We start from the raw sequence: 27,662 nt of genomic DNA on the forward strand, positions 1-27,662 counted from the left end.
TGTCATTCGAAAAGAAGTTGTCATGCTTGACAATTAAAGTTGACATCCTCGTGTCACTAAAATTGCCATAAAAAATGTTCGAAATTGCCATGTATTCGTGTCACACATGTGAAATATACCTTAAACAGCAAGAGCGAAATGCGGAAGCTCAAGAGATTGTCTAGGTTGGCTACCACACTTGATCTAGGACACTATGTTTGGTTGACGATTCCACCATCTAATCTTTGTATCCCTATGAACGTTACCGATCGAAATAAAGTTGTTGTCTCTAAAAAATCAACTTCTGGGAAACTCATAGCATGCCCTCCAGACCTGAAGGCGCTAGCATGTTTGGAAGGTTTTGTCCTTACTCATGATATAGGCGTTAAAATGGCGGTCGTGGTGTATTAGTGCCGCACAATGTGGTATCTGTGTTAGAAAAAAAACATGATCTGGAGGCATGTAAGGTAGAGATTCAAGCCATCATAAGGATTTATGCTAAAACTACAAACTCTGTAGGATAAAAGAGAACCAAATTATATTGCATGTAAATTAGCATCCCGAGTTAAATATACCGGAGGTGCCTAAACTTGTCCTGCACGGTCAGTTTGGTGCCTAAAGTTGCAAAATACATAAAACTAGTGCCCGAACTTGTCCAGTCGTGCAAATACGGTGCCTCCTTCCGTATTCAAACATACACCCTCCCTCGTGAAGTGCCAGCATGGCAGTGGCCCACATGTAAGTGGATACGTGCGGGAAGGAATTATTTTGCAGAAACATCCGTTGTATTTCATTTAATCATGTAGGAAAGCCCACAAATACAGTTTATGCTAGAGAGAAATAACATGAAAAAAAATCTCCATGACAGTGTTTAGAACCTGCACCTCCAGGTTACCAAACGTGGCAAACTATCTGGTATGTACAAGTAATAGCAAGAAAATTTTGTAGACCAATTCCACGTGTTGCTTTGCAATTTTTCTGATGCGTAATCCATCTGTTTTATTTTTATTTTTTTCCAAGTTCCTGTTTAGTTTTATGACACGCAAATTTTCCCATACAAAAATACAATAATTATTGATATGCAGTTACTGTGTACTTTTATTTATTTTTTATCTTTTCATTGTGTACTTTAAAGAAGTAAAATTAACTTTTTCAAAAATTTATGTGGATTTAAAGTTTTCAACAAATATTTAAGATTACTGTGTAAATTTATATATCTTCATTCCAGACCAGAAGGGTACATGATTATGGTGTATCTTCATTGTATTTCTGAAATACAAAATTATTAAAAAATTGACAGCATTGTATTTGTTTGAAATCATTCAACATATATGAAAATTACTGTGTAATAATATTAAATTCTAGAAATGTATCAAAACATGTCAGCCGTGTTTGTAGAATTGTAAGGATAATTTTACACAACAATTTTTTAATACTCGATGAACATATTCTAAAACATGTTGAACCTGACGAATTTCGAAAACACTTTATAACTTTTGAATACATGTGAAACATTTTCCAAAAACATGAAATGCACTAGGGCTTTCTTTTAAGTTTACGGCAGTTGTAACTTTTTCTTCCATTTCTTCTTTCAAAAGGTAAAAACAATATCAAAGACAAAAAATAAACACAAACTTGAAAAATAAAAAGAAAACTTGTGTGGGCCCAAACGAGTGTCATGTATAAAAGAATAGCTTGAAGAGGTACATAGCATCCAAAGCGGACTTTCGGAGCACGGTGCCCACTGGGAATGTTTTTTTAAAGGTTAAAAACTGTCACTTAAAAGTTCAGCATTTTTTCACACCAGAAACGTATGCATGTGCTCTGACTGTCAAATTTCGTACGGAATTATGTTGTATTATACCCTGCAATAAAGGCAAAATTCCAGCCAAATAACAAGCAAAAATTTGCATGTATGTATCTTTTTTGTATCTCTGACATACAAACGCGAATTTTGATGAAAATTCGCACAATATATTACACTTCTATGTGTGCACGTATAAAAGATTTTGGATTTTTTTAGTTGTAAAAATCCAATTCTCTGAACTTAAGAGAAACAGGCACAATATGCCCGTGCTCCAAAGTTACCTTTGCACAACAACGCCGTATATATAATTCGACCTCATGAAAGTCCACTGTTCATATTTTGGCGTGGTGGATAGCCTGTGCGTACAATGCAATCTGCGACCGTGAGATCTCAGCATGGATTCTAAATCGTGCAATTTATTTTTACTGTTGGCTTTCATACGTGATTAAATAAAATATGAGGTGATTCTTCACGCGCAGGCTACCCAGCTCCTCCCCCTGCTCTCAGCCACTTACATGTGGGCCACCACCATGCTGTCACACCATTCCGGCATAGCGTACGCCCGGATACGGAAGGAGGCACCGTATTTGCACAACCAGACAAGTTTGAGCACCTGTTTCATGTATTTTACAACTTTAGCCACCAAACTGACCGCGCCGAACAAGTTGAGGCACCCCTAGTGTATTTAACTCTAGCATCCCTCTTGATTAAGGTCAGTTTTTTTGACTTTTTTTAGCCGCTGAACCATAGAACAATGTTCTATGATATTTTTCATTAATATGAACACAAATGGTTTTTTTTTGACTTTTGCAGCCACCCGAGACAGTATTTATTTATTTTGCCAGAAAATTGCCAATCTAAATTATCACGAAAAACGTCAGATTATCTGGGGAAAAAATTGACGTTTCTCAGTTTCTGAAGAAGAAGTGCGACCCTGCGCTGATGCATGAATCAGGAACAGTTTCTCACCCGCTAGCACTGCATTTTTCTTAGGAAGGTTCTTCCGCTAGAAAGGCATGGACGTGCTCGTCTGATAGAATGTCGACAAAGAACACGTGGTTCAATGAATTTTATCTGAGCAAGCAGAAAGATCGAGCTAGATTCCATTCACCTGGATAAATGGTGTCAAATCCATAAGAGAAAAATATTACACGAGCGAGGCCCAAAGACAGTGTCTTTTTGTTTGCGTGTTTGGACGGTAGTTCGACGCTACGTAGCTACCGTGGACGTACTGTGTTGATGTCGCGGACCTGGACACGTTGCAGTGTTGAACTGTGGCTGTATACATGTGTGGCATCACCGCAGCCACGCTCCAAACCAAACCAGCGAGACGAGACGCCGCACATGGTCCAGGAGACGTCGCTCACAAACGGTCCTCGTCGCAATCACCGGGAATTGCCGGTCTGACGATCGAGCAACCCATGGTCGGGAATTGCTTTGGGTCAGTCCATTCCTGTGAGCTGTTGGAAAATAATTGTGGGTCATCCCCCCTTCCGGCAGCCACCGCCGCCGCGGTGCTACTGTGCAAGCCTCGTCATCTCCCTTTCTACAAACACCGCCCACCGTCTTGTTGCCGCCCCCTCCCCCCTCCGGCCATCCCTCTAACCCAGGTGATGATCCAATTGTTTTCGACGAACTGCATCCCCACCCCCAACACCCTAAGATAGGCCATGGGCACCCTGCCACTCTAAGATAGATAATGGGATAGCTTCTCCGATGAGTGGCAGCTGCTTCTTCCTTCCTGGCGGCCATCTCCTTCCTATGAAAGTTGACTGACTCAAATTCATTTTAGGCGACTTACGTTTAGCTATTGTGCCCACGGTCATTTGCCACCCCTGTCAATCCATCAGACCTTCCATCGCCAAGACAAAGCCACGCCACTCACCATGCATCCAGTCCCGCAAGACGAGCTGAGACAGCCGACTGATTGAGTACTGTAATCCAAAAATTATTCGATTGACAAAGGAAGTAAATTTACTTCTTGTATATTTACTTTGCTTATAGTATAAGACATGGTATGAACAAAGAGGCTGATCGGTGTCGCCTAACCCTTGGCCGCACGGGCGGCCGCCGCCTCCGACCCTATCCATCTACTCCTCCCCTCGCGTCACCAAAGGCCACTGCGAGACACAACTTGTGCGGTGGCGGCGCCGGCGGCGGTAACGGTCTGACATTCTCCCATGCACTGACTAGCGCGGTCTCCGACAGCTGGTAACGCGTCTCCGGTCGGCGACTGATGAAGTGGCGTGGAGGAGGCACCCTGGCTCGTGGTGGTGTGTTCCTCTTGGTGTGTTGGGATGACGTCTCCAGTCGTGGTGGAGGTCGGCTGCTAGCTACTGGTGGCGGGGCAGATGGATGGTGTGACCCCCTCCCATAGTGGTGGTTGCCTGATGTAATTGCCGGTGTCGGTGACGACCGATCTGGACTACCCTGATCTCGCCTTCGAAGGTTGGCAATGGCTCAGGGGATCGCAGGCTTTGTGGGAGTGGCATGGACGATATGGTAGCAACGACAGCAGCTTGAAAAGGTGCAGCGGTGGAGCGGGGATGGTGCTGCTACGGCTTGCCGCGTCTCAGTGTCGTATTCACCATCAGACTTACCAGACTTGGTTTTGCAACACATGCGCGTGAGAAGCTGTAGATGATGTCCGTCTCTCCATGTTGTGCGACAGTTCTTGTTCGTAGGCATGGCTTGCTATCTCCAGAGATGTATGCCATGAAATGGCTTGAATGCCAATCTCTTGTGACTATGGCATGTAGGTGTACCCCTCCTTGCAGCATCGTCTTCCTCAACAAGTGGTGCGATAACACATGATGATTATGATTTGGTGGTGCTCTCTAGAGTATCAGACTCGAGTTTTGGGGTCAAAACCTTCGGTTTGGTCTTCGATGGTTGCACCTGGCAATGAGGGTGGTGTTTACACAATGTCGGAGTAAATGACCACAGGTAGCCTCATCAGCTCCCTGCGGTATTTCAAGACATCGGGGCCAACTGCGCCCCTCATACCTTCCGGATGAATGACTGCCTTCTTGGGCCGACTGGTCCAAGCGGCCGGCTGCTAGGAGGCGGCAGAATACCAGAAGGCGGCTACGAGGCGGCCGGCTTCTGGCAGGCGGCCCCTCGTGCCCTCAAAGTTTGCACCCACTTAACTATGACGAGACGGGGGGTGGCTACAGTGCATCCTGCCACCCCCGAATCTGGGGTTGAGCGCGGCTACAGTACGGGCATACCCAGCGGACGCCCCTCACCCGGCGGGGTACTGTAGCCACGCAGCCCGTGACATCACCTATCACAAGGGAGCAACGCTCCCACGACGGCCTGTCGGTATGGCCCGCAGGCGGCGGGCCCTACCTGCCAGCGAGCCCCGAGAAGGCGGCAAAAGGGGCGGGCCGCCTTCCAGCAGGTGGCCCCCTCCCCCGTCCAAGTTTCTACGCCATTAACCAGAAGAGACGGAGACTGGCTACAGCGATCGCCCGCCAGGCGGCGGGACTGTAGCCACGCTCCCCCCGACAAAACATCCGTCATCAGTAGCAAGGCTACAGTGCAGGGCGATCAACCAGACCCGCAAGCAGCGGGCACGGCCTGTTGGCCGGCTCTGCGACAGCCGACGGGGCCCACCAGGCGGCGGGCCCCAACAGCCGGCGGAGAAGCCGGCGACTAGAGACACTGACAGCCGGGTCCTACACCCGGCCGGATTACCATTGTACCCCTGGAGGGTAGGCCTATATAAACCCCCGAGGCTACCCATGCAAAGGGTCCAGAACCTTAGTAGACACATACACCCACGTAGAGAGAGCGAAGTAGGGCTCGCCTTGTTCTTCTTCCTCCTCTAACAAAACAACTCAAGGAACAAGCTTGTAGCAACCTTGTTGAGATAGTGATCATGCGAAGACCCCGCAGAGCAGGATTAGGGGTGTTATCTCCTAGGAGAGCCCCGAACCTGGGTAAGATTCGCAGGTGCATGCGGTCTCGCTCACTCCCGCTTCTAGAGCCCGGCGACGTACTCTTGTCCCTCTCCATGATAAGCCACCCCTTGGCATGTGTCGCTACACATCCCCGACATTTGGCACCCACCGTGGGGCAAGGTGCACCGTCGTTCGGAAACAAGTTCTGGACGGGAACCCTTTTCCTTCCCAGCGAACGCAGCCAGCCCGGCACGCCGGATGGCGTCTGCGTCGGCACGCTGCGCGGCGCAGAAGCTGCTTGCGCTGCGAGCACTCTCATCGACCTTGTCGGCGGGATCCGTCTCTCCTACGAGCCTGCACCCAACGTGGGAGCAGCCCGCTCCGAAAGCTGCCTTGTCGACCTCCTTGGCAAGATCAACATCGCCAACGAGCCCGCCTTCGACATAGAGTCAGTTGGCTCAACCGACCCGATGCTCGTCGACTTCGACGTGGCATCCCCCGATTCCTCCCCCCAACGTGGTGATCATCGACGACCCGCTCCCTCTTGCGACCAGCGACGCCAGCACCAGCACCGTCATGGAGCTGCTGGTCGTCAGCCACGACGGAGCTTCTGGTGAGGCCGGCCAGGACCCGCTGCAGGCGGCAATGCGGGACCTGTCCGCGCCCATCGCGGCAGACGCCAACAGCGAGACGCTGGAGGCCTGCCGGGTCACACTCCTCGAGAGCGCCAAAAAGTTGGCCGCCATGAGACGCCTCACCGAGGCCTACCAGCGCGAGATCGACCGCGCCGTCTGCGACACGACGGTTGCTGGCAAGCCCAGCCGGATGGGCACCATTCGGCAGCGCGGCGCGGCCGTCGCCAGCATGCTGGGGGTCGACCGCCCCGTCTACGCCACGCCCTTAGAGAACATGCGCACCGCCCAGGCGGCGGCAGACGAACTGGATCACCTGGAGGGTGACGAGCGAAGCTACATGACGGAGCGCATCCAACAGCTCCTCGACGCGGCCGCCGCGCAGCAAGAAGCCGGCCGCCGCGTGGTGGAACCCGGCCTGCACGCCGAGAACCTCCCCCCGCCAAGAACATGGCGCGACCGACCGGACGCCGACAGGTGGCACTCGCGACCAAAGAGGCCAAGAGCCGGCTGCTAGCCGCAGCCGCACGCGCACCACCATCGAGCGCGACCAAGACGGTCGCCCTCGAGTAGTCGAGCAGCGGGGTGATCGTCCGCCTCCTCCGTGCAGGGAGAGGCGCGTCTCCCCGCCTGCCATTGATCACCCGACTCTCGGAGACCGGCTAGGACGTCGCAGGGGAATCGGAGAAAACGACGCCCGCCTGGACCGATCCCTGGCGCTTGAAGAAGAAGATGCAATCGGCCCGCCTTGTTTCGGCCCCCGCATTCGTGACGAGCCCTTCCCCAAAGGGTTCTCGCTCCCTCGAGACACTCCCAAGTACAACGGCTCCGTGAAGCCAGAAGATTGGCTGGTTGACTACTCCCGCCGTTAGTATAGCAAACGGCAATAAGCGTGTTGCCGTGAAGTATGTTCCCCTCATGCTCCAGGGCACAGCCCGAACATGGTTGAACAGTCTCAAGCCCTACAGCGTCAACAGCTGGGTGGACTTCACCGAAGTCTTCATCCGCAACTTCACCAGCACCTACAAGCCTCGCCAGCTCTCCCTGTGCGTCCAAGGCCCCACCAAGTCCACCCGCGACTACTTAACGCGGTGGGCCGAACTACGCAACTCCTGCGAAGGGGTGCACGAGGTGCAAGCCATAGAATACTTCACTGCCGGGTGCTGAGAGGGCACCCTACTCAAACACCGACTCCTCTACGACGAGCCGGCTACGCTCGACGAACTGCTGATCATAGCGGACAAATACGCCACTGCCGACTCCTCCATGAAGTCGGAGCTCCGAGTGGACGCGTCTGGGAAAGTACTCTCTCCGGCTCCACAAACACCGGCTGGTGACAACAGTCGGCGCCGACAGCAGAACGATAGTAAGTGCAAGGCCTAGCAGCCGGCTCCTACCAGCTGGCAAGTGGCGACAGTTGAAGACCAGCAGCCAGAGGGTCAGCCAGGCCCCAAGCGTCAGAAGGGCGGCAAACTAGCTTGGTTGCCTGCCTTCTCTTATGAGCAAACCCTCGATGCTCCCTGCAAGTTCCACAGCGGCGCGAAGCCATCCAATCACACCACCCGGAACACTACAAAAAAAAGACACATCCGTGACATTTTGGGCCGAACGAAAATCTTTTCTGTCATACTTATGACACTTCTATGACGATAATTGTGACAAAACCCGGTATCATCATAGATGTGGTGGGGTCCTACTTCTATGACAAAAAATCTTGACAGAAAATGGGCTTTTCGTCCTCGGCGGGCCGGAGACGCAGCTGCATGACATTCTTTGGGCCGTCCATGACGAAAAAACCGTGGTAGAAGCGAGGGCGCGGAAAATATCGGGGAGTCCCCGGTTACGGTGGGTGGTCGGGGGCCGAGCGATGCGCGTTTCTCTCGTACGTACGCGCGTGTGTGCGAGGCAATCGGCTCTAACTGAACCCGAGCGAGGCGTTGGGCTCTAACTGAACCCGAGCGATTGCACTGCAGGCTACGCGTTACTGAACCCGAGTGATCGATCGATGGCTGTTAACTGAACCCGATCGAGCAATTCCTTCACTACTGCTGCTAACTGAAGCCGATCGATGCTGCCTCTAGATGAACAGTGAGCGTTGCCGGGGGGGGGGGGGGTTGGATGAATAGTCTCGGTGGGGGTGGATGAACAGGACCCCGTGGCGTTGCCTCTGGATGAATAGTGAGCGTTGCTGGGGGGGTTTGGATGAACAGTTCCCGGTGGGGGTGGATGAACAGGACCCCGATCGTTCGAGCCAGTTGGGGCTGGATGAACAGGACCCCGTGGAGGGTAGGATGAACAGGACCACCCGTGGAGGGCAGGATGAACAGTAGACAGTGGAGGGTAGGATGAACAGTAGCCCGTGGAGGGGTGGTTGAACAGGAGCCCGTGGAGAGGGCTGGTTGAACAGTAGCCGGTGGAGTAGCGCGTGGTGGAGGCTGGATGAACAGGAGCCCGTGGATGAACAGTCGCAGGTGGAGGCTGGAGGAGGTCGACGGTGGATGAACAGTAGCCCGTGGAGGCTGGAGGGGGTCGACGGTGGAGATGAACAGTATCCCGTGGAGTCCCGTTTTGCGGTACGCCACACCCCTCCCGGTGAACAGGACCCCCTTTTCGACCGTAGCGCTCCAACACAAGTCCGTTTCCTCTGTTTTGCGGTAGGCCACACCCCTCCCGATCAACAGGACCCCCGTTTCGACCGTAGGAGGTCCGTTTCCTCCGTTTTGCGGTACGCCAGACCCCTCTTGATGAACAGGATCCCGTTTCGAACGTGGCCGGTCGAACACAAGGCCGTTTCCTCCGTTCCGCGGTACGCCAGGCCTCGTTTCCATCGGCTGTTCCGTCCAAGCCCTCCCGATGAACACGACGACATATTCCGTTCCGAGCCAGCCGGTTGGCTCCCCATGAACACGACGACGACGCTGTTTCTCCATTCCGACCCAGCCATGTACACGATCCATGGCCCTACGTACCCGCGAGTAGGCGTTCGAGACCCCGCCCGTATGTACGTATGTGGCCGTATTTACTTTCTTGCACCCTGGCCGCCGTACGTACGTGTACATGCTACGTGCGCGCCTCTACATCGACCAGTATGTACGTACACGTTTGCGACCAGAATGAGAACGCTACATACGCTTCGACCAGGTGGGTCCCGACTGTCAGGCACTTCCTCGCGTGTGAAGATGTAGCTGGTGGGTCCCAGCAGTGAGGGGGGAACATTTTTTTTGCGAAATACGGTGGCCCGTCCGGTGGGTCCCCGCTGTCAGGTGGAGGAATAATTATTTTGCGCGTAATAAGGAGGCACTTCCTTGCTGCGGCCGTGGACCCAGCTGTCAGCCTCTCCACGTATAGTACTCTTCCGATGGAAGCCGTTCCTTGACCACGTTGACCACGCCGCGATGAGAGCACCAGGGCGGTGGACGACGGCGAGGCCTAGGAAGGGGACGACGCGGAGCCGGGGAAGACGTGCAGTGGAAGCCCACGCGGAGAGGAGTACGAGGGTTCACTGGTTCGGCTGCGGTGTGAGGCTGCCATTGCCGCAGAATAACGGGGGGTGTGGGTGAGTAGAGGGATGGCTTGGCCAGCGGTGGGAGTAGTAGGGGGCGGTGAGGCCTCCGCCGCATCACAGCCGGCCACGGGAGGCAGGAGCACGAGGCACGACCGGCGCTGCTTTGGGCGGCCGGAGCAAGAAGACCAGAGGTTGAAGAAGCACTACGGCCGTTGGATGGACATTGTACGGTCACTGGAGCTAGAATCGTGCATATTGACTAAGTTGACAAAGCCCTCCGTCCCCGTCAACTTAGTAGGCCCACAAGTCAGCCTGCCACTGTACTGGGTCCCAGCTAGCAGGGGGAGTATTCATTTTTTTGTGCGTAATAAGGAGGCACTTCCTTGCGTGCGAAGATATAGCTGGTGGGTCCAAGCTGTCAGCGGCGGTAACGTTTTTTTTTGCGAAATACAGAGGCCGATTTGGTGGGTCCCAGATGTCAGTGGAGGAATCATTATTTTGCGCGTAATAAGGAGGCATTTCCTTGCGTGCGGCCGTGGACCCAACTGTCAGCCTCTCCACGTACAGTCCACTTCAGATGCATGTCGGTCGTTGACCACGTTGACCAGGCCGCGCCGAGAGCACCAGGGCGGTGGACGACGACGAGGCCTAGGAAGGGAACGACACGGAGCCAGGGAAGACTCGGCAGTTGTTTCCCACGCAGAGCGGAGTACGATTGTACGAGGGTTTACTGATTCGTCTGCCGTCGCCGGATAATAATAGCAGGTGTGGGTGAGTAGAGGGATGGCTAGGCCAGCGATGGGAGTACGATGGGGCGGTGAGGCCTGCGCGGCAGCACAGCCGGCCGCGGGGAGGAGGGAGCAGGCAGTCCCGCCGGCGCTTGTTTGAGCGGCTGAAGCAGGAAGAGCAGAGATTGAAGAAGCACGACGGCCGTTGGATGGACATCCAACAGTCACTGCTTGTGCGTCAACCTTTTTTTAGGAAAGCCTCAAATCTGTGGAAAACATCATACAACCCATCTGCCATTATTTCTAATAATTTACAGCCCATTTGCTAATTCTTAAGGTTTTTTTGGAGCCCATATTCTTTTTGTTAGCATTACAGCCCATATTGTGGCCACGGTTAAAAAATTATATGAAATTTTGCATATTTCGGTGCGGTCCGAGCTGTTTTTAATCCCGAAATTTCGAGTCACATTCAAACTGATTTTAAAAATAAATATATATCAATATAAAATCCAACAAATTGTCCACGCATAAAAATCAATGCAATTTAAAATCTCGTGAAAAAAAGAAATTTGAAACTAATTGCCGGTTTGATGTGTTTTAAAAATGTACAGCCCATTTCTCATTACTGATAGGACGTTTTCTCGGCCAGCCGAATGAAGCTCTCCTCGTCTTGAAAGATTTGCAGCCCAACAGGCCTGACAAAGCGACTTACTTGGCAAATCACAAAAAACTGGGCTGTGGCCGTGGACCCAGCTGTCAGCCTATCCATGTACTGTACTCTTCCGATGGAAGTCGGTCGTTGACCACATTGACCACGCCGCGCCGAGAGCACCAAGGTGGTGGACGATGGCGAGGCCTAGGAAGGGGACGACGCGGAGTCGGGGAAGACGCAGCAGTGGATGCCCACGCGGAGAGGAGTACGAGGGTTCACTGGTTCGGCTGCGGTGTGAGGCTGCCGTCGCCGCAGAATAACAGGGGGTGTGGGTGAGTGGAGGGATGGCCTGGCCAGTGGTGGGAGTAGTATGGCGGCGGTGAGGCCTCCGCGGCAGCACAGCCGGCCACGGGAGGCTGGAGCAGGCGGCACGACCGGCGCTGCTTTGGGCGGCTGGAGCAAGAAGACCAGAGGTTGAAGAAGCATTATGGCCGTTGGATGGACATCGTATGGTCACTGGAGCTAGAATCGTTCATATTGACTAAGTTGACAAAGCCCTCTGTACCCATCAACTTAGTAGGCCCATAAGTCAGCCACCCACCATGGTGGGTCCCAGCTAGCAGGGGGTATTCATTTTTTATGCGTCATAAGGAGGCACTTCCTTGCGTGTGAAGATATAGCTGGTGGGTCCGACCTGTCAGCGGGGGTGGGGGGATGTTTTTTCCGCGAAATACAGAAGCCCTTCCCGTGGGTCCTAGATGTCAGGTGGATGAATCATTATTTTGCGCGTAATAAGGAGGCATTTCCTTGCGTGCGGCCGTGGACCCAGCTGTCAGCCTCTCCACGTACAGTCCACTTCCGATGGATGTCGTTCATTGACCACGTTGACCAGGCCGCGCCGAGAGCACCAGGACGGTGGACGACGGCGAGGCCTAGGAAGGGAACGACACGGAGCCAGGGAAGACTCGTCGGCCGTCCCCGGAGAATAACAGCAGGTGTGGGTGAGTAGAGGGATGGCTAGGCCAGCGATGGGAGTACGATGGGGTGGTGAGGCCTGCGCGGCAGCATAGCCGGTCGCGGGAGGAGGGAGCAGGCAGTCCCGCCGGCGCTTGTTTGAGCGGCTGGAGCAGGAAAAACAGAGATTGAAGAAGCACGACAACCGTTGGATGGACATCCAACAGTCACTGCTCTTGTGTGCATTATTTCTAATAATGTACAACCCATTTGCTAATTCTTAAGAATTTTTTTGGAGCCCATCTTCTTTTTGTTAGCATTACACCCCATATTGTGGCCACGGTTAAAAAGTATACGAATTTTTTGCATATTTCGGTGCGGTCAACTGTTTTTAATCCCAAAATATAGATTCACAATCAAACTATTTTGAAAAATAATTTATATAAATATAAAATCCAAATAATTGTCCATGCATAAAAATCAATGGAATTTAAAATCTTGTAATGAAAAAAAATTGAAACTAATTCCCGGTTTGATGTGTTTCAAAAATGTACAGCCCATTTCTGGGCAAACGGAATAAAACCCTCTTTTCCTTTTGAAAGATTTGCAACCCATTAGAGCTGATAAAGCAAGTAGGCCTCGTTTGGGTATTTCTTAAAAAAATAGAACTGGGCTAGCCATTTTTAGCAAGAAAAAAACACAACTGGGCTGATGATGTGGTAAACATAAATAAAACCCTGGCTAGACGGGCCACAGCCCCCGCATAGCCCCGTTGTTACCCTGATCCGTCGCTAAAACTAGTATAAATAACTGGCTGGGATTTGTTAGTTGTTACAATATTTCACTCTTAATTAAACGACTGGCAAGCCATTTGCCTTGCTTCAAAGAAAATATGACAGTCACAACCGAGTTGAGAAGGGCAAGAACATCTAACTCCAGCTTACAAACTGTACAAAAGCACGAGGGTTAATTGTTCATCAGGTTTACAAAAAAAGCCAGGTTGAAAAGGGCAACAACATCTAACTCCAGCACTGTTTTTGGCAGTCACAGTCAAATGGATCGGTCAGGTCCATAGAATGAACATCCTGGGTCGTAAAATTTATTGGATTATGACCACAATATGTTGTAAATAGAAGCCCGACACGTTCAGAAGCTCTTTTGCCCACCTGAAACTCCTTTTTTTGCTCTTCCACATACCCATCCGTCAAAACCATGCTGCTGATAAACTTAAGCCTGATGGACAATAGTAACCTCGCATTCAGCAGGAAGAATGTGACAAATCTAGTGTTTGCACGGTTGGCTACATATCCTTCTAGCGTTATTGTCTTCAATCGAATCTCACGAGAAGTGAGAAAATCCTGATGCTTACGAATCCACCGATTGGTTATAACTTTCTTACCCCGTCCTGTTGCCTAAATAGACATGAAGATTGAAAACAGTTAAGGTCTAAAAAAAGAGTGTCGAAAGAGCAACAGCTGAATGGTTAATTCTAGTACACTATATCCGGGCTTCCAATGTGTGTGAAATTATCTCCTTTATATACAACTTCTCCAGACATGGAAAGCATTGCATCAAGCCAATAATCTTGTTCAGATCAAAACTATTCATTTGGATATATAAGATCTTGACAGAATCCAGCACCATTGATAGGCCATCCATGGAGAAACTCTTCATTGAGCATAGAACATAATATTAGTACAAAATGTGTACTCCAAGATGACATATAACTTATGCGCAGAAATTTAAAATGCAGCTTATGGTTACAAGTGTAGATGATAATGTAAAGTACCTGAAGAATTGTGGAGCCAAACACCATATTGAAATGAGCACAGAGATCATGTATTACACCCAAGGTCTCCAGTTTAGGTGCAGAGAGGACGGTTATTTGCAACGGTGAATAACTAGAATCAATGATCAACCTTTGAAGTGAAGGGGCATCTTGGATGATGAGCTGCCTTCCATGAAAACAAATTCCAATTCTTACAAGGTTAGGCGACTTTATTTGGAGACAACCGATTCTAACTGTGAAAACAAGCACCAAGCACTCCAGGGCAGGGCAACTGGAGTGGATGATGTTGTGCAATGAGGCCTCCGATATACGAACCCGCACAAGTGAAAGTTTCTTCAGAAATGGGAGTCGAAGGTTTAGTACCAGATTGTCTGGTAGGTCGCATAGCGCAAAGGTGGCGGTGTGGAGAGAGGAGGAAAACCGTGAGATGGACATCGGTGCTGAGGGCACAGGTAGATGGCCTTCGGTATCTGGTAGGTGATTTCCAGGGGAATAGTAGAACTCAACCAGCTGTAGTTCTGTGAATTCAGGGGATTTCAGCCAGGCGTCCACCTTGCAGGGCATGGTATGCTTGCTCAGGTAGCATGACGGGATGCAGAGGCTTTGAACGGAGCCCTGGTGGGAGGAGATGATGGCTCTGGGGATTTCAAAATCATTGAAGAGAGATAGCTGACGACAGTCGAGATTAAGGGGCACAGCGCGCCATAGAGGGAGCCACCGAATTGAGAGGACTTGGGTGCGGCAGCAATCCTTGGTGGGGAGAAGCGAGATGATCTCCCCAAGGACGGTGTCCGGGAGATCGCTGATGCGGTCCACCCGAGATTCTACGGGTTCCTGGGATCCGGTGGGGGCGGGGTCGCCGCTTCTCCCCGCGCTGCCGGGTGCGGGATCTACAACAGGCGTCGCCGCTAGCGGGAGCCTCATCTTCTTGGCACTAGGGTCAGCTGACTCCATTTTCCTCGAGGGCGTCGCGTCGCGCTCACGGATTTGAGCAGAGTAACGAATGACGAGCCTAGTTGTAGTGCGAGTGAAGAAGAAGGGGAGCTGGGGGTTTTTCTGTAGTAGTGAGGAAGAAGGGGAGTTGGGGTTTTCTGTAGGAGTGAGGTGAGGAATTTGGGGGTACGAGTGGAGCGAGCTGACGTGAGGTGGGTGGGAGTGAGGAGGAAGAAGAACACCCATGTTTTTTGGGGGGCGGTGTGCTGGGTGTGGGTAGCGCCTCTCATTCAGTAAATATATGGACTTTTGAATTGATTTTACTATTCACTAGGGTGGATGGGCTGTTTTGTCTTGGGCCCAGAGAAACAATTACTACTAGTACAGTGGAGACACTCTACAGCTACCCAAAAAAACAATTACTACTAGTACAGTGGATACAATACCGCTTCTGGCTCCTCCTAGGTCATCGAAACGTCTCCCTCTACTGAATGCCGTTATACTTTTGTTCACCGACATGCGGGCCATGCAGCGCGCGGGCCCAAATGCCATCCACCAAATTAGAAGGCAGTATGCAGGTGGAGAATCACCCCGGTCGTAGCGCGGCAATAACGAGCCATAGTATCACAAAACCCCACCTCCCCGCCGTCTAAGTTTGACGGACGAAGCAACCATCATTTCACTCTTTGCTGAATCCCCTTCTCCCTCACCGTCTTCAAGAAAGGCAACACTCGCATCTACCACTGTTCTTCTCTCCCAACGAAGGGAAGGTAAGCGGATCCGTGATGTTGGTATATTTTTGTTCAGAAAAAAAAACTTTTGCAAAGCAGTAACCGATCCTCACTCTCTTTTTTGTTTCATTGTCATTGCGATTGTGTTTTCCTTTCAGTGGTCTCCTAGTATTCGTCAGTTTCATGATGGACCAAGGAGAACCAGGCAAAGATCTGCCGATATTGGAGCAGACGCGGGAGGCTGATCCCCACGAGACAGAGAGCTCCAAGAAGATGGAGGCAGCCACCGAGCCAACCCTAGATACGCTCACGGCCACTACTGAGATGGTCAACGCCCCGTTTGAGGTTACAGCCCTCGTGGCACTGCAGGAGCAGTTTTCCCCCTTCGAGGATGTGTCCCCCCCCCCCGCTGAGCTGCCCAAGGTGATTTTCTTCTTTGCCGATCTCGATTGTAGTTTTTCATCTAAGTATGTGGTGATGAATAATGCAAAATTTTATTAGCTTCGATGCCATGCTATACATAGTGGTTTAAATAACTGGTGTTTCTTATGCTGGAAAGTAATTCAGAATTTGTTTCTGTTTCAATTAGAGCCCTGATGCAGACAAGGATTGTGTGGTTGTACATGTCACTCGCTATGAGGCGGATGACCTGAATATACGCACTAGGAAAACAGAGTTTTTAGGCTGTTGGATCCTGGAAGCCATTTGCGCTTATACCAATGAAGAGTTATATTCCAGCCTCACTGTTGTCAGGTGTGTTGTCCAGGGTGTACTGAAGCACAAGAAGTTCAAAGCTACTCCTTCGTTTGTGAGGCATACTATTCTTGTCAAGCTTACGCAGGAAGATGACGTGGCATGCCCCCACAAACAAGTTTATGAGTGGCAAGGCCACAAGGTTTTCTTCACGAAGGTTCACAGGATTGAGCTGCTGCCGGACGTCCTCGATGATGTTCATGGCAAGGTCCGTCTTTTGTCTAGCCCAAATTAGATATAGGCATGAAATACTTGCCCCAGCTAGTGTTTAATAGTAGTTTGGATTCTGTCTAATTATCCGAACCTTGCCTGTTATCGAGCCCTCTAGGGCTAGTACTCTGTTTGAATCCGTCTATGGGAACTACTGCTACTTTTGTGTGCCCGTGAATCATCGTAATTGTTGCCTAAACAGATGCGTCCTCACTAGTTTTATTATACGAGCAGTGTGTGTTTTGATGAAATAGAGTACTCGTTCGAGAACTGTGCACCGACGTATACATAAGTACTTGTAAACACTGTTGGTGCTACCCCACTTGTAAGCAGTTGTGCAAAACATGGCACATTGGCTCAGCTCGCTTCAACACTCGGCTATCGACCAGCTAACAATCAACAATCTGTTGTCTGACATATAAGCAACTATGTATCTTGTTACAGTGGTTCATGCAGTTAACTGAGGCACAATGTAAATTCCAAACGTTCACACGCTAGTCCAGCGTTCATGTGGAACACTCACATTAAACTCGGCTTCATAAAAAACTTGAAAATCATAAGTTAAGCAATTTTATACATCTCAATGATTCATAGAACATAACAAACATATACTAGTTAATAGAAAAAGACAAAGTTGTGAGAAGGTTTACAAATCAGGAAAAAACAAGCAAGGCTTCTCTGAGCAAAGGGCCTCCCGACAGGCTTAAATTTCCTGGAGTTCACTCTGGTTTTTTCTTGTTGCCACCATCCAGGGTTAGGTTCTCTCATTCCAGAATAACCAATTATAATTGTGTTCTCAGCTGGAATGCTGAACTGAACCATGAAGTGTACTGACCAGCTGAAAGTCTTGTGCGTTCCACTAGATTTAAGCGCCGCTATTTGCAGAAATAAGCAGACCACAATGCCTCTTGTCCACGCACCTGTCCCAAAAACCTCCATGCAGCTGTGCCAGCTTGTCCTTGGTCCATGGATGAACTGGAGGAAAGTGCATTCCAGACTAGGATGCAGATGTTTTCGCTCGTCCCTGCACTGCAATCAGGAAGTAAAACGTATGAATCAGCTTCTTTTAGATTGCGTTGGTCATTCTACCTAGTAACTACCAATGTAGGAATACCTGGAAGACGTGTGGTTAGACGACGGCAACGAGGGATAGCCATCTCATTTTGTGCAGTTCTTCTAAAACTGAGGTGTGTGCTTTTGATTGCGCGGATAGAAACGATACGAAGACAGACATCCCGAAACAATATGGAGACAGACATCCCTGTTTGTACAAATACGAAATACGGTTATTTAAACAGTGGCAGATATTTGCAGTGGCGTATGATTAACAACAACATCTATTGTGTTATAATTGGCACTAGATTGACAGTATGAAATTGTCCTTAAGTAAGTAGCATCACATCACATCAACACTGCCACTAGATTAACATGCAGAACAATAGCATTAGTATTACTGTCATGAGAGTAGCACATGGTCAGTAAATGTGCAATCAAATTTGTGCAGTTCCACTGGGATGAAGCAATGTTAGCGGTGTGAGATTTAAGTGTAACTGCAAAAACACAATTCATGGTAAATAAAGCAAGACGGAAGCACTTCATAAAATGGTGGTGGCATTGCTTCAATTTATCGACGGCACTAGACCATTACTTATAGTGACATTAGGTGGCATTGCTTAATGCTTCATGTGATTTTACATTAACGGTAGCGATATGGGCGTAGGGACAGCAGAGGCATAAAGTGGTGAGGCAGATGTGGTTGCCGAGAGCGGCAAACACTCAGGCAGCATGTCTGCATTTGTCCCAATTTTTATCTCCTCGGCGACATTTTCCTATGTGAGCACAGGAAATCTAGACCTGCTCATTCTCATTTGCGTTGTCCCCCAACACCCGTCACTTTCCCTTTTCAACCAAGAGATAGGTCCACTTTCCCCCACCCTTCGCCATCCACCATGCTTTCTTCGTCTTTTCAACCAAGAGACCGGTTGGGTAGCCAGTATCTACTACTTTCCCCCGTTTCCTCTTAGAACCAGGTCCTAGATTCATGCTACAGCTTTCCACTTTCTTCCCTGTTTGAACCAACTCTTAGAGTCGACTGTATGAACTAGCTTTACCTCTAATAATAGTAAAAGTCTAGGTGGCTTTGTAACAGGGGACGGAAGTAGGAAAAGATCCACACGAAGCCAAGTGGGGAGCTGGGGTAGTAGAGCAAGGCAGGTTTCGAAGGAATATATACCTGAGGGTTGTCGGCATGTGGCAAAGACGGCGTCGGGAGGCCGCATCTTGGCCACAATACCGCAGGGAGGAAGAAGGGGTCGGAGGCCCTCCGGAGCCGGTGCTCTCTCGGAGAGAACGACACGGCCGCCGATCGGGACGCGCGGGCAGCCGTTGGTCTCCTCCCTCGCCGCCGACGACAGCGTGAACGATGCACCTACACCCCTGCCCCGGTCGAGGTTGTCCGACCGGATTTGTGACCAGCCGTGAGCTGAGAGAGAGTGTGGCCACCTATGTCTTGCTTAGATCTGGAGAGCATGAGAGAGTGAACGAGAGGAACCCTAGTAAAGCAAGCGCTAAGGCTCCTGCTTATATATGTAGTGGAGTGATTTTGTTGTACCAGCTTCAAAAAAATGCGCTCCTACGTGTACCCGCGAGTGGGTGTGAGGGAACTAGTGTGTGCGTGCACCGCTTCTCTTCGTGAGAGTACAATATACTATGCCCAAAGAACGTTCGCCACAAGAGTAATAGTATAAGTGCGTGACGTGTGAGCTAAAATAAAATGTGCGCGACGTCTTTTGTTTTTTAGAAGTTCTGAGGGTAGGGTGTGAAGAGCACATATGTGTGTGACGTCTACCTGCAGATAGACGGTGGGTGCGAGAGGACTCGGGAGGGTGCGTGTGCGTGAGAGAGAGGGGGCACGTATCAATGCAATGCATGTGTCCGTAAATCATTATCTGACAACGTTCGCCACAAGCCTTTTCCTGACGAACGCCGTAAGAACCGTTAGATCGGCATCCGACAATGTCAGTTTTGCCATGTCATTTAACAGAACAGCCACTCCTCCTACACACAAATCTTCCACGTGAGTGTTAGCAACTGCCGTATGCTCCCTCCGTTCCAAAATGCAGTGCATATAGCTTTATTGAAAATTCAAACCTCGCAAACTTTTACCGAGTTTTCGTGTACCAAATTGCACATGTAGATTACCCTATATATATCATTTCATTCATCTTTGAGAGGTAACTATAAAGATGGGGAGGAGTCTACAAAGAAAGACCATCGTATCACCTGCAGCAATTTCAACCATCCTTTGGTGTGGAGGAATATCATAGGAACTCTATATGATATGATTTTTATAGGATTTTTTCCTTTAGAGCCAATTGGTTCATAGGAATAGATTCATATACTCCACATTTCAAAGGAAATAAACATGATATCATTTCTATAGCTTTAGAGCCACTTGGTTCATATGAATGGATTCCTATACTCCCATAATTTCAAAGGAAAATAAACATTAGCGTATATTCAATAGAAAAGTTCCTATGATATGAACCAAATTACATCTCTTTTCTAATCCCTCCTCATAGGAATTGAGATACATGTCATCTCTAGATTCAATAGAAAAGTTCCTATGATGTCAACCAAATGACATCTCTTTTCCAATCCCTACTCATAGGAATTGAGATACTCGATGTCATCTCTTTCCCTACAACTTCCATGTATACATCTTATATTCCTAAATAGCTAGTACAACCCACTAGTAGCTTTTTTCCAAGACATGCAACTATGGCACAAGAACTATATAGTGTGCGAATAACTTGAAAGATGGTCGCTGGATGAAGCTAATCCGACAGTGCAGAGATGGCAAATCCGAGCACTAATGGCCGTTGGATATCATCAACATTCCACCAGATCTGCCACATGTACAATTTAGAAGACTCCATGGTGGAACTTAAGCATAATGCACAAACCTCAAATTAAACACATACACTTCTCCTTTGTTCTAGAATCTTCCGTATCATAATTGATTTTTTTTCTAAATGAAATGCCATTATTTGTTTTTACTTTATTATTTACATTGCACAACCCCATGAATCTTAACATTTTTATAAAACTAATTGATTTTGAATGAGATGAACTATAAGAACTAAACGAACATCTACATCATGCATATATGACTCAAAGCTTTACATGCTATAGTGTGTATTTATTCATAATTTGGTTTCAAAATCTCATGCGTTCAATGCATGTGTACCTTACTAGTTTTGAGTATAGTAGCAAATTTCACGCAGCCCCGGGTATATCAAAATGCAGGGCCCATGCATCATTGCCTTTCGGTCGAACCTACGTCCACAATTTTTTGTACGTACTATATCTCCACTGGTCCCCGAACCCAAAATGCTGCCTCGTTCCCCTAAAACCAAGCAGCCCACACATATTTAAGGCGTCAACTCAAACTCAATCCCTCTCCCGTTTACTACGACGTGGCCCCGCACGCCCTAGTAGTACTCCTACAAACCCTACCGCCGCACGCATCATCGGTTTTCTTCAAGAGGACAAGGGAGAAGCCGATTTGTAGTGGAGGCGCTTTCAAAAAAAATGATCTGTAGTGGAGATCCCTACCCTAGGGTGCCCTAGGTAGCTGCCGCATGCATAATTGGTTTTCTCTTTTCTTTATGCTCTTGCGCCCTAGAGTGAAATGATGGTTGCTTCGTCCGTCCAGCTTAATGCGGGAAAGGTGGGGCTTTGTGATTTGACCCCTCATCGCTCATTTTCTACTACTGCGGCGCTACGACCGGGGTGCCTCCAATTCCAACCGCTGCTCCGAACTGTAATTTGGTGCATCGCACGTGGAACAATACGGTGGATGAGCCACATGTCGGCCAAAGGGGTCCTGTTAAGTGTGTCGCCATTTCGTGTGCGGACTGACCCTGCTTGAGTCGCTATGCCAACACGACAGGTGCAGCCTACCACTTGGTTTTGCTCCTTGGTGAATCCCGACTATATTGATCTAAAAAGATGCGTACTGAACTACCCTCTCCGTCTCGTTTTTTAGACCTCTCGGTTTATAGGGCGTGCACGTAGTTCTAGGTCATCCATTTGACTAACTAAATCTGAGTTACTATGTCACAAAAAGTATATCATTGGATTATTAAGCAGATGTAGTTTTTAACATATACTGTTCATCACATATATAGCCAGTTAAATTCTCAACCTAGAACGACGTGCATGCCACGTAGTATAGTAGTAAAAATGAGGTGATTTTACCGAGCAATCGGCGGGGGAGCATGGCCTGTCATGCGGTCCCACGTGTCATGATGTACCAAGGCGATGCGCGTGTCCCTCTTGAGGCAGAAGCAATACTACATGGTTTGAGATGATGGTGAACCGAAGTGTGAAATAATGGTTGCTTCGTCCGTCTGGGAAGGTGCGGCATTGTGATTTGACGTCTCATTGCTCATTACTACTACTACTGGGGCGGTACGACTGGGGTGTGTCCCCCTGCTGTTCTAAACTGTTATTTGGTGCTTGACACGTCGACCCGGTTGCTATATGTCCCACATGTCGGCGACAGGAAGTACAGAATTCATGAAAGCGAGCGTCGACGGAGGAGTACAAGACATGGCTTGGGTTTTTGCTGCTTCGCGCGATCCATCGATACAAACCCGGACTAAAAAAGGCGAGGGTGGGTCTTTTCCCGCGCAGTAGGCAGGGGAGTTTGGCATAGTCTGTTCGAGGCAAGGAGGCAGGAAGGAAACATGCAAATAAAGGTTGAGCGACTTAGTTTGGGGAAAATCTGATTTTACAGAGTACGTACCCACTAGGGTTTATAGGGCTCATCTAAATAACATTCGTTTTTTCGTTTTATAAGTCTCAATTCTACTACTAGTAGTAGTACCATTACATGTTGGATTTCGAGGTGCGTTAGATCACCCGATGCAAGCAGTGTCAAGAGAAAACTCACCAATGCATGTAGAAGTTCATGGAAATTTAGTAGTCATTCATGCATTCGTTCTAATTAATGCCTCGGTAAACATAACTTCTTAAGAAAAACGAGCGTACTAATTACTTGTGCAAACTAGGAGTACGAAATTAATTCGACCACTCACCGTCTACCTTGGTTGGAGAGATTTTGAAATTGAGCCATAAACTGGAAAGGAGGGAGTAGTAACTTTTGTCTCGATTACTATTTGTGGCCTTGTATAGATGCAAAATGTATTTTTTTATAGTGGCCTTGTATAAGTAAATGGAGGGAGTACTGAAGGACATATATATTCCAAACAATATGATAATCTCTCTAACCAAGGTAGTAGGGACGAGGAGTAAACGGAGGGAGTACTAGTAAAATTTTCTCCTCGTCCTGCGAGCCACCGCGCGTGGGCGAGGGAGCGGGCGTAAGGCGTAGTAAGCAAGCTTCACCTCATCCTGCGAGCCACCGCACCCGTGGGCGGGGGAGACGACGTACTAAGCAAGGTTCTCCTCGTTCTACGAGTAGACGGGACACATCAAAAGTACTCCAGTGTATAGAGCCTTGCCTCTAAGGTAGGCCCCACATGGTTTGCCTCTTTTTTATTTATCATAACGCGTCAAGTCGCAATTTGTTTGTTCACCCGTGGTAGACGATCCTCCCTCCATCTAGTGGACAACCAGTACACGTGTCAAGTTACCACGTGGGCTGCCTTTTCGTACAGAAATGAGCTCCACCGTGTACCCGCGCGGGTGTGGTTGGGAAAGAGACGGGAGTACGTGCGCCGTGCGTGCACCTCTTCTCTACGTGCACGTCCCCCACCTATGTGGGTGTGTGTGAGAGGGACTATAGAGATACAAACCTAGACATAAAGACCGCTACAAACATCAATGTTCTACTTATCACAAATAAGATTGATTAATACGCGTAACAATCCATGTCCTTAACAAAGGGTGCATGCACGTATAGGTTGAGCGTGTGTCTTGCGTCGTGTGCTGTGTGCATGCAGGCGTGCGAGTGTTGCGTGTGTGCAAGGGTACGTTTCAGTGTTGCATGCATGTGTGCGTATGTGCGTGTGTTCGTGAGTGCATGTGTATGCGTCACTGTTGCACGCCTGCATGCGTGCGTGTGTTCGTTATGTGTATGTGTCAGTGTTGCATGCCTGCATGCGTGCGTGTCTTGCGTGCGTGCATGTGTACGTGCGGGGTGAGGCTACATGTCAGTCGACTGACTTTTTCATCTCTAGTCATTAGATTTTCCAGCCGTTGGATACGAAATCAAGGGCCTGCAGTTTATCATCAAACTCCACCCCCCTGAGCCGCCAGCCACCACCGGCCGAACCGCCGGCCCCCGCCCCCGCGGCCGGCCCGCGCCGCCACGCCGCCCCGCCTGCCCCGAAACCACTCCTCACCGCCGGTCCGCCGCCGCACCGGCCATCCCTCTAGGCCCCCCCGCGCCGAGCTTTTTCTCCGGTGATCCCCATCCCACCGCCCAATCAACGCGCCCCACCGCCAGCGACTGCCAACCAGAGGTCTCACGACTTCGAGTACCCACCGACCACTAATTTATTACCATTTCTGTCCTTCATATATGCGCTGACGGGTGGGCCCTATGGTAATGTGCGCTGCTGAATGTGGACCATTTGACTGGTCAATTGATCGTGTCATCAACAAATTACGGAGTTGTATGGTGAGCCAGTGACCGTATGATCACCCTAAAATGTACTCCGTATTTTATTAACACAAGTACAGACTCAAACTACCATTTCTTTCTTTCATATACGGGCTGACAGGTGGGCCCCACGGTTACGCGCCCCGATGGTGCAACACTAGTTGTGCCACGTAGAACGTTTGACTGGTCAATTGATTGTGTCATCAACAAAATACGGAGTTGTACGGGTGAGCCAATGACCGTATAATCATGACATATATTTTTTTAACACGATACAGACGCAAGGGCTCCCAAACCGAAACATTGTTCCCCCTTAGTTCCCCGCCTCCCTCCGTTTCCCCATTCATACTCCGTGGGCGCCAAAACGCCCTCTCCACCAGCCGCGAAACCCCAGCCTCCTCCGTCCTCCACCCCATAGCACCCAATCCACCGCCGCCCTCCTCCATCACGCCCGAGCCGGTACCGCGACGTCCTCGTCCAACGCAACCGCAACCGCAACGCCCTCAAGGACTTAGTGTAGGATCGGAAGTATGTCTAGAGGGGGGGGGGTGATTAGACTACTTGACCAAATAAAAATCTAGCCTTTTCCCAATTTTAGTTCTTGGCAGATTTTAGCAACTTAGCACAAGTCAAGCAATCAACCTACACATGCAATTCTAAGAGCATAGCAGCGGAAAGTAAAACAATTGCATATGAAGGTAAAGGGGATGAGATTTAGGGAGCAAACGCAATGTTGACACGGAGATTTTTTATCCGTGGTTCCGATGGGTGGTGCTATCGTACATCCACGTTGATGGAGACTTCAACCCACGAAGGGTAACGGTTGCGCGAGTCCACGGAGGGCTCCACCCACGAAGGGTCCACGAAGAAGCAACCTTGTCTATCCCACCATGGCCGTCGCCCACGAAGGACTTGCCTCACTCGGGTAGATCTTCATGAAGTAGGCGATCTCCTTGCCCTTACAAACTCCTTGGTTCAACTCCACAATCTTGACAGAGGCTCCCAAGTGACACCTAGCCAATCTAGGAGACACCACTCTCCAAGAAGTAACAAATGGTGTGTTGATGATGAACTCCTTGCTCTTGTGCTTCAAATGATAGTCTCCCCAACACTCAACTCTCTCTCATAGGATTGGATTTGGTAGAAAGAAGATTTGAGTGGAAAGCAACTTGAGGAAGGCTAGAGATCAAGATTTATATGGTTGGAATGGAATATCTTGACCTCAACACAAGTGTAGGTGGTTCTCTCTCAGAAAATATGTGTTGGAAGTGTAGGCATGTTCTGATGGCTCTCTCCACAAATGAAGAGTGGGTGGAGGGGTATATATAGCCTCCACACAAAATCTAACCGTTACACACAAATCACCAAACTCGGTGGGACCGAATCATGAAACTCGGTCGGACCGATTTAGTTCAAAATATGAACGTTAGGATTCTCGGTGGGACCGATTGGATCAACTCAGTGGGACCGATGTCATTAGGGTTAGGGCATAACGTAATCTCGGTGAGACCGATTACACAAACTCGGTGAGACCGATTTTGGTAATGGTCAAACAGAGAATTGGTCAGGCAAACTCGGTGGGACCGATTCGCTCAGCTTGGTTGGACCGAAACGTTACGAAAGGGAAACAGAGAGTTTGCATTGCAATCTCGGTGGGACCGATCGCTCATCTCAGTTTGACCGAAACATTACGAAAAGGAAACAGAGAGATTACAACCCCATCTCGGTGGGACCGAGATCCCTATCGGTGAGACCGAATTGGTTAGTGTTTCTGGCAGTGGCTATGACAACTGAACTCGGTGGCTCCGGATATGAAATTTTGGTGGGGCCGAGTTGGACTATTTGGTTTAGGACATATGTGGATATGAGAAAGTAGTGGAGGGTTTTGGAGCATATCACTAAGCATTTTGAGCAAGAGCCTCATTAAGAAACACCTCATCACTACTGGGAAAACCCTTACCAGTAGCGCTGGTTTTTTGGCTAGCAGTAGCGCGGGCAGGCGCGCTACTGCTACGGCGCTACAACTATTTTTTAGTAGTAGCGCTTGTTCGAACCAGCGCTACTGCTATCTATATCTAGCAGTAGCGCGCCTCTGCCCATCGCTACTGCTAATACTAGTAGCGTGCCCCTTCAAAAAAATGCTACTGGTAAGCAGCGCTGCTACTACTCCAATACCCCACGCTACTGCTAGTATTTTCTTTTTTTATGTTGCTGTATTCGTATTTTTACAGGTTTTATACAGTTACAACATACACATACACTGGAACTATATGAAAAAGGAATGTCTCATGATCATCATCGAAGTGGTACAACATAGTCTCATCATATCAACATAGTCTCAACACAAATGATGTCGATCTCATCATCATCTCAAAATAGTGATACAAGTTAATGATCACATGTCTCTTACATTGTCACCGTAGACACATGTTTCATCATCTACCTAAACTAAGACATGCATGATAAGAGCGACCACGATGATCAAAAGTGGTATTATGTAGTAGTTTTTGCAGCGGCGCTGGTTTTGAATCCCCTGTTGTGCTATGAATCTCAAGTAACTAGCTTCGGCTTCCGCTCTGCTATCAAACCCTTTCTGGCTTCCGCCGGAGAAGCCAGAGACTTGGGCCTGACACTCTGGCCACTCATCATACACACCCGGAACATGCCCTACATACACGGCATACCACTTCCTCGCCATCGTTGATCTATATACCTGTCAAAGATGCACATATATATACCATGAAGCGAATTCAACAAAACAGTTATGAAACAGAAGCAACATATATAGTAAACATAGTTAACAAATTTCATCGTACCGAAAGTAATTAACAAGAGCGCGGCACCATACATCTAATAGTTTCGTCGTACTGAGAGATTCGAAGTTTCGTCGTACAGAAAGTAACAAGTAACTAAACAGACACATTGTTTTTAAGCAGTGCACTCTTCCCATCTGTCCATATCCGGAAGGGTGCACCCAAGCTTAGTGAAAGGCGCCATGTCCTAACGCTGTAGGGCAATGCGGGTTCGGACGTCAGCTCGCGATATTGGGCCGCCGTAGAACATCCCATTCTCTTCGAGGACATCTTTCATGATGATGGACGCAATTTCTTGTTGGATCCGGTAGAAATCATTTCGAAGTCGATTATCCGGCACGGCTCCAAAGGCTTCGGCCCATCTCTGGATATGGGTATCGGATGAAGATTTCATGCAAAGTGATTGCACATCCCTTCTGTACTCCATCATTAGATGGATGACGTAGAATCCATCATTCTCACTTCTTGCCGGTTGCTGGATGCAACAGAAGTCAGTCTTATGGCTGAAACAAAGCCCGGCCTTATTTTTTTTTGCATTGGATGTAGCCACCCCGCATGCTGAAGCCCAGCATAGCTCTGTCCAGAACATACTTTATGTGTGTGTAATCTTTCTTCTATATGTTCTTCGATGGGTCCAA

The sequence above is a fragment of the Aegilops tauschii genome, chromosome 5 (assembly GCF_002575655.3).
Source record: "Aegilops tauschii subsp. strangulata cultivar AL8/78 chromosome 5, Aet v6.0, whole genome shotgun sequence".
NCBI classification, from domain to species: Eukaryota; Viridiplantae; Streptophyta; class Magnoliopsida; order Poales; family Poaceae; genus Aegilops; species Aegilops tauschii.